This window comes from Lathyrus oleraceus, chromosome 4, assembly GCF_024323335.1.
Source record: "Lathyrus oleraceus cultivar Zhongwan6 chromosome 4, CAAS_Psat_ZW6_1.0, whole genome shotgun sequence".
In the NCBI taxonomy this organism is placed as follows: domain Eukaryota; kingdom Viridiplantae; phylum Streptophyta; class Magnoliopsida; order Fabales; family Fabaceae; genus Lathyrus; species Lathyrus oleraceus.
In genome coordinates this window covers 116,401,837-116,410,763 of record NC_066582.1, presented here as the reverse complement: position 1 = coordinate 116,410,763, position 8,927 = coordinate 116,401,837, and positions in this window count along the sequence as shown.

The following is an 8,927-nucleotide window of genomic DNA, read 5'->3' as shown; positions in this document are numbered from 1 at the left end:
AATGTTTGCAACAATGCTATCAAACTGTTCTATTGTGACATCGTGATCCACATATGCCACATCCAAAACCTTCTGCAGAGCCTCTCGATGTGGTTCTGAATTCAAAAGCAATGATAGCACAAATATTTTGGATGGCGTTTGTAGAAGCTGGTCTACAACATTGTATTCGCTCCTTTTGATGAGCTTCAGCATCTCATCGCAGTCTTCTTTCATATTGCCACTCAGGCCAACAGAAGTAGGAGTTTTCAATGTAGAGGAGGGCTTAACAACAAGTGTCGGATTCATAATGCTCACAGCATTCCCAATCGGGCGTTCAACAAAATCAGCATCAACACTTCCTCGTGCATCAACTTGAGGCTTCAACGGAGCCGAAAATACACGACCACTACGGGTCAAACCGCTAACATCAGCAATATTTACAATAGATGAGGATGGCAAGGACACCTCTTTCCCATTTTCTACCGCGACAGCATTATAGCGATAGGGGACTGCCTTTTCAGAAGAGTGCGGTACTGGTCCGGCTGGCTTAATGATGAGAGCAGGAGAAGCCTTCTGCTTGCTACCATCATACTTGATGATAACAGGCTCGGGGATCCGGAATACTGGAGAAATTACGTTGACCTCATCAACATCTTTGTCAACATTTCTGTTTTGAAGGATCTCAATAACTCCTTCATCCAGCATTTCTTGAACATCTTTGCGCACCTGGCGACAACCTCTTTGATTGACAGAACAAACTCGGCATCTATCGTGGTCATGCTCATAATGACTATAATCACATAGCAAACGATGCATTTCGACCAGAGATTGTCGAATATGATTGACATATTTGACCTTGTACTTGCTAAGGCAACCCTGGACCATGTTGACAGATTTCCCATGCTCGGGCAATGGGTTCTTCTTCACGTTAGGACTTACATCCTCGAAACACAGAATGCCACACCTTACAAGGTCTTGAACCTTGATCTTCAAAGGGTAGCAATTCTCCACGTCGTGGCCGGGAGCACCAGAATGGTAAACACAGTGTAATTCAGGCTTATACCACCACTGGGGGTTAGTAGGTATAGCCGGTGGGTCTCGCGGAGTAATGAACTTCCTCTCTATCAAAGAGGGATATAACTCTGCATACGTCATCGGAATAGGATCGAAGGTGACCCTTTTCCTCTCGTAACTCGTGCTGGTTTGATTATTGTTTCGAGGCTGGTAGGCCTGCTGTTACGGACGGTTCTGTTGTTGTTGATATTGCGGATGTGGTTGCTGATTGTTGTTATGTTGCTGGTACTGCTGAATATCTCTGAAGACAGGTGCTATATGAGCCACCTGGTGCTGGTTACCGGCGGGACGCACGGTCTTCCTCCTCACAGAGGGTCTTCTTGGTTTCATATGAGAAGTAACATCATGTGCCTCTCCCTCTTTCTTTTTCACAAATGCCCCATAACGTTTGGCAGAAGAGCCTTATTCTCTTGTCAGACGTCCTTCTCTAACCCCTTCTTCTAGACGCATCCCCATATTCACCATCTCGGTGAAGTCAGAAGGAGCACTAGCAATCATCCGCTCATAATAAAAAGAACTCAAGGTCTTCAAAAAGATCTTAGTCATCTCTTTCTCTTCTAGCGGGGGCACGATCTGTGCTGCTACCTCTCGCCACCTCTGGGCATATTCTTTGAATGTTTCCTTGTCCTTTGGGACATGGCCCTCAATTCATCCCTATCGGGAGCCATATCCATATTGTACTTGTATTGCTTGACGAAGGCCTCGCCAAGATCGTTGAAGGATCGGATGTTCGCACTGTCTAAACCCATGTACCATCGCAGGGCAGCACCAGACAGACTGTCCTGAAAGTAGTGGATGAGAAGTTGGTCATTGTCGGTCTGAGTCGACATTTTCCTGGCATACATGACCAGGTGGATGAGAGGGCAAGTATTTCCTTTGTATTTTTCAAAGTCAGGGACCTTGAATTTCACAGGGATCTTCACATTAGGAACCAAGCAGAGTTCGGCAGCAGACTTGTCGAAAAGATCCTTTCCTCTGAGAGTTTTCAATTCCTTGCGAAGCTCAAGAAATTGATCGTTCATAGCGTCCATCTTCTCATAGACATCGGGCCCTCAGACGACTCAGAATGATAGATGGTGTTGTCTACTTTGGGCAGAGTATGCACAACAGGAGGAGGAACAACAAGGACCGGGCTAGATGCCGGCATAGAAGCAAAGGTGGGAGCAGGACCCTCGGGCATGAAATTGGGAGGCATCCCCCACGGGAATCCGGCTGGCATGGCCGTTGGAACAAAGTGTGCACTGGTTGCAGGCACAGTCGAGGAGACAATCTCAGAGATGACTGTCCTCTGGGGAGGAGTTGAAGGTGTCGGAGAAGACTGGCTCTGGGCAGCCATGAATGACTCTATCAAGGCACTTAATCTGGCCACTTCCTCTTTCAGCTCGCGGTTCTCTTGTTCCAAATGATCCATCAGTCTTAAAATGTTGGCTCTGGTGTAGTACCGGTGAGTCAGCTTGTCTTCAAAATAAATGAAGAACACAGAGTTAGACCACAGGACAAGAAGCCGGGAACAAAACCTGCTTATGCACATGATGCATGCAATGCTTGTGCACATGATTTGTTTTTTATTTCAAAGGAACTTTAGAGTTCTATTTGCAAATTTTGGAAATATTAAACACTTTTGTCACATATGGAAACATGATATCTGGGAAATATTTTACACCGAAGAAGTACAGCATTGGTAACCATATACAAGAGAAAAGGAAAATAATCATCCTATGGATCCTTAGAAACAATCATCCAAAGCTCTGGACACAGGAAGATAAGATGCACGAAGCCTCTTCACCTCCCTCTCGTAGGCCGCTTCCATATTCGCCTTCTCCTTGGCGAGTCGATCGTACTTCCTTTTCCAAAACTTGGAATACTGAGGAAGTAGAGAAGTCCATGCATCATCGGGATCATCAATAACCGGATGCTCGAGAAACTCAATCAAAGCATCCTTCTCTTTAATCCGCTGAAGCAACTCTTCTCGTTCACGGATCCAGGCGCGTGATCGGTCTTCGTCTCTCAACTCCTCTACTCCTTGGTTAGGGAGGGTTGAAGGCCCAGCCATAACCAAAGGTGTAGGTCTCGGATACTCGTAAGGCATGAGATACTCAGACGCTTTCTTCCTAACCCAAGCAGTGTAAGGCTCCATAGTGACACAATTCTTAGGACCCAACTCCTTTCTTCCTTTCCTATGAATCTTGCGCCAAGCGCGGACCATTCTGCCCTTCAAATTTTGGGGAGCTTTATCCTCCTGAAAGAACACACCTTCTAACAGAATGTTATTAGGTTTATCCTTTAGGGGGAACCCAAGCTGACGACGTGCCAAAACAGGGTTGTAGTTAATCCCACCACATGTACCAAGAAGAGGCACATTGGAGAATTCACCACAAGAGTCGATAATCTGCACACCATCATACACACGGTTGTACCAAAAGATATCATCATTAGTGAGAGACATGAGTCCCGTGGACCACCGTAGACATCCCTTGTTCTCCTTGAAGGCGACCGTCTGCGGTAAGTGAGAAATAAACCACTTATACAACAGAGGCAAACAACACACAATGGCGCTACCACCCTTTGCATTCCTCATATGCAAAGAAAAATAAGTGTCACCCAACAGGGTCGGAACGGGATTAAGAGTAGAGAAGATCCTAATAGCATTCATATCCACAAACTTGTCGATGTTGGGGAACAACACTAACCCATAGATGAGAAGTACAAATATGGCCTCAAAGGCGTCCTCACTCATGGCCTTCCCATACATAATAGCTTGAGCAATTAGGAACTCATAAGGGAGACCTTGAATTCCACCTTTGGTAGTCATATGAGTACCAACCAGAGATTCATCTATATGCAACATGTCAGCTATCTCTTGAGAAGTAGGAATACTCTCCAAGCCACTGAACGACAACTGATCTAGGATAGGTATACCCACAAGGTAGGCATACTCCTCAAGCGTAGGCAAAAGCTGGAAATCCGGAAATGTGAAGCAACGGTACAAGGGATCATAAAACTGCACCAATACACTCGTCAATCCTTCATCCACCTGAGTAGTCTAAAGAGGAAGAAGCTTCCCAAAACGAGCCTTGAAACCTAAGGGATCTAGTACATAGGATGTCAGATTCCTTAACTCTTTCAAATCTGGTTGTCTGAAACTGTACTTCTTTGTATTCCTTCTTTGTCTTTCCATGTCTGAAAATTTTGCAAATAGACCTCTTAAGTTCCTTGAAAAGTTTCTTCATCATTGATGATATGGATACAAATGGATGCATGAATGCATGAATGCAACAATCACACTCAAGGATCAAACAAAGCACACCAAACAAAGGTCATGGGATGGATCATGTTATCCTTAATATCAATCATCCATTTTGGTGGATTATGGTTTACACCTTATCAACACCCAAGTTCCATTGATATTAAGGATGCATGAACGGATCAACCACGAATCAAGGGTTTGTTGCGAGTCACGAGCATGGAGTCTCGGTTAAGAACCACCCAAAGGGAGTGTACTAGGGTTTAAACCTGCCAAACATGTTCTACAAGAGGTTCCCATAGTCATCATCCCATCTTTCGGATATTATCGGAGAAACGACTACTCGTATTCCAAAAATATTCTAAAGAGAGACTCTTATGAGTGTAGTATCGCATAACAATCGTATCAAATCTTACACTTGAACGACTTTTGCACTACATCCTAAGAATAGGCCAAGATGGGCTTGGTAAACTAAGGTCCTTGGCTTCTAAGGTCTATATTGGAAAGAGTAATGTCTAACCACAACTACTTGTATGACATTATTGATCCCAACATGACCTCCACCAAGTGAATGGACTTGCAAGTCAACTTGCTAAGGAATAACTCCACACAAGTCAACAAGACTATGCCATTCTCCTATCCTAAGTGCACTCGAGTCCGGGTATAGAACTCATCTCACAAAGATCACCAAGCATACAAGGAAATAATATCAAGCAAATCAATCATTACATACAATACAGTAATCCCAAATTGCACAAAAAATATGTCACAAAATAATATAATACAATAAGTATGAAAAATAGGCAAAACCCACTAGGAATCTCATTCCCCAGTAGAGTCGCCACTTTTCTGTAGCGGGGTATTCGTTACCATTAGAGATATTGACTAAATCCAAGGTAAATCATACAAGTCGAGTCGCCACCGCACTTCTATTTATCCAAAGGAATGGTTAGAAAGCGAACAAAAACCTAATAGTTTTATCGAGTCAAAAACTAGTAAAAGAGAGTCAGAGTAGAGAGGTTAGGGATAAAGAAACAAAACCACAATGGAGTTCCTCTCTTGAGATCATATTGATGATCAAGTAGCTCCCATCCTTTGGAATAAGCAATCATAAAGCAATAAACTCAAGCAATCAACAATCAAATGAACTTGGAAAAACTCCTCAATGCCTCTTGGATCTCTCTCTCTTGGAAGCTCATGGTAATGGTTCCTCAATTTAGCTCAAGTTGGAAAGAAAACACACATCAAAAGGTTCTATAATACAATCAAAGAATGGACAAGAGGGAGTTTAGAATATGGTCCTTCCAATGTTCATCTTCAAGTTTTAAGCATTCTAAAGGCATGAGGCCTAGTTTCTCTTTGACATTTATAGCACTCTAAAGGCATGAGGCCTAGTTGCTCTTTGACTCCATTTTGCATAGGAAAAGTCCTAAGATCTAAGTCCATTTTGTCCAATTCTTTGAATTTGGTTCACAACAATCAAAACAAAACACAAGCACAAAAATATATACACAATTATGTGCTCAAGTGAGCAAAAGGCAAATGGCATTAACATAAACATGTGCTCAAGTGAGCAAAGGGAAAAGCAAATGGATAATATGTACAAGAATAGTAAATTGCATAAATGTAAAGTTCAAAAAGTAAATGTTAATTGTTAATGGTTAGTGTTAGTAGTTAATGTGCCATAAGGCAAATTTAGCGTTATGTTAAGCAATCGTAATTGGACTTATGTAGAAGTCACAACTATCTGAGGCCGGTCAATAATAATGTAGGCAACAACACAAGTTAAAAGTCTTGATTAGTGAACCAAGTTCCAACAACTTGCCATGCCAAAAAGAAGAAGAGAATTGATCTTGTATTGGTTTAAGTCTTTTGCATGATTTAGGAAACAACCTATCCTTAATGCAAAGCCATTCACTTGATCAATTGATCAAGATGAATTAGATTTGAATCAAGGAAGATTAAGTCTCCCTAATCAATGCTAACTTATCAACCTTCAACTCATTGATCAAAAAGAAAAAAGGAAGAAGAAGAACGGATAAGGAAATGGAAAGATCAAAATGCATAAGGTGAAATAAAAATGTACCAATCCATGTGTATTGACCAAATGACATTGAAGGTCAAAGTCAAACAATGAGAAATCAGAAATGAGATGAAGATTGGAGGTCAAACAATAAGCAAAATATTTTTGGCATTTTTAATATTAAAATAAACTTGAATTAGAAATAAAAGAAAGGTCAAACTTCAAAATCACTTCAAATCAACCTTTAAAGGTCCAATTGATTTATCCCAAGTTCAACAAGGTCAAACAAAGTTTGGCAAAAATTTTCAGCATTTTTAAAAGTCAGAAACTATTTTTAATCAATTAAAAATGAATGAAAATAACCTATTTGAACTAAAATCTCAAATAAATCTCAAATCAATTATAAAATTGATGAGAATATTTTTCATAGATTCATCATCATCCAAAGAGGTTAGGAAAATATTTTTGTATTTTTTGAATATCAAAAACTATTTAAAATGAATTAAAAATAACCAGAAAAGAGAAAATTCACAAAAAATATCAAATGATAAAATAAAAAATATTAAAAATCAGAATTAGAATCTAGAAATTATTTGGAGGAGAATGCAATTGGTCCCATATTTTTTGGATTTAAAATGAAGAAGATATGAATTTTTGAAATAAAAGGGAATTAAAGAAAATAAATCAGAAAATAGGAAAATGAAAAAAACAAGGAGCGTTGGATGTGGTTTCATTAATTGACGTGGCGCATCAAATGGTACAGCATGAGTCCAAGTCAACGGCACCACACACAATATTAAAACAAGTCATAAGAAGCAAAGGCCAGGATTAGATCTGGAAATTCAATCCAACGATCCACAACGCATCTGGCAAAGGGACGGCCACCGGAGCCACCTTCTTCTCCGGTGAGCATGAAGATTCCGGCCAAATTTGTAGGTTTCAAAAGCTTAACCAAAATACACAATCCATACATCATTGGAAAGCTGGGATGATGTACATCATCCCTGTACCACTCAATTCCACTCTAGATCTCTATATTGAGAGAAATCAGAGATGGAAATTCTGTGATGTTCATGAGAACTTGATGGATTTCAAAAATTAAATGCACATTAATGATGCCTCTATTGAGAGGACTTTAGCCAACACAAAATCCAAGCAAATAGATCAATAGATGATGAGTTTCGAAGAAAAAACCAGTTGAAGAACAACCTTGGATTCTAGAGATTTGAGCTTGATTCCTTGCTTCCTTTATCAAAACAGAAGATCAATGAACTAAAGGATGAAGGTTTAGAAGCTTTAGATCCGAAGATTCAACCAGATGTAGTTGAATTTTGGATCTGAAAAATTTGAAGAAAAGTGTAATAGCTTCTTTGGTGAGAGGTTAGGTTTTCAGTTCAGCAGCATTTCAGGTTGATTCATGGATCAAATTTGAATGGAGTGAGGTCCTTATTTATAGATGGAATGGCAAGGTGAGTGTGATTCAATCCGTGTGCATGGAATTGAATATCCATTGCATGGGCTTGCATGATCACTCAAAAGGCCCAAATTCAATGCCAAATGCAATCTGAAATCATACCAAAGTGAAATGGGCGTGTAATCTGAATGGCAATTGCTTGTGCATGGAATTTTGAGGTGTTACGCATAATTGAACCAAAAGCTTATCCTCTTTGAAAATACCATTTGCCAAAGCCAAACATGATCATGTGAGTAATGGTTGGAAAGGTTTTGATGTAAGGAACAATTGTTATGTTGGGAAAAAATCCATTTGAAGTGTGGAAATTGGTGAAATTTGAGTTTAAAGTGCAAGGTGCAAAACATGAAAAGGCAAAGTTTCTAAATTTGGCCAATGTTCAAGCCCTTATGTTTTGATGATGAGAGCCTTAAATGAAAAAACCTCCAACATCGAAGTTGTAGATATCTTCAAGACAATCAAAAAGGGACTTAAATTTTGCATCATTTGGATTTTTGATGAAAGAGTTATGGGCACTTGAAGTTGGACTTTTTTGCCTTTCAATGCATTTGGTCCAAAGTGACCTATAATGTCTTGCATTATCACATGTATTTCCTTTGAGATTTTGAAATTTTGTTCAACATAACATTTGAAGTAGACATCATAATATTTCCAATGCATTTGATCCCACCTCAAAATTATAATCAATTAATGAGTTATGTCCTTGGGAAGTTGACCCAAAATTAGGGTTTCGGTCAAAATGACCTATAATGTCTTGGAATGGGAGTGACCTTCCAAGCTTCAAATCAATTTTTGATGAACATGAAAGTTGTTCATATTGTCCTTAAGAACATTTTTTCTTTTGGGATAATCTCCATTTGACCAACACATAAAAAGTTAGGTCTCAGTGTATTTCAAAATAGTCAGATGAATTGACTGATCAACTTCTCAAATCCATGACTCATATCTTGATGAATTGATGATTGAGGACACTCAAATAAGCTCAAATATTCATGAAATTAAGAATTAAAGAACTTACCTTGATTGTATTTGATCATGGGCTGAGGTTGCTTCAAGAGCAAGGCATTGTGGTGCATAGATGAATTAGGGTTTCCTTGGGGGACAAAACCTCAAACCCTTTGACTTGCTTTGATCAA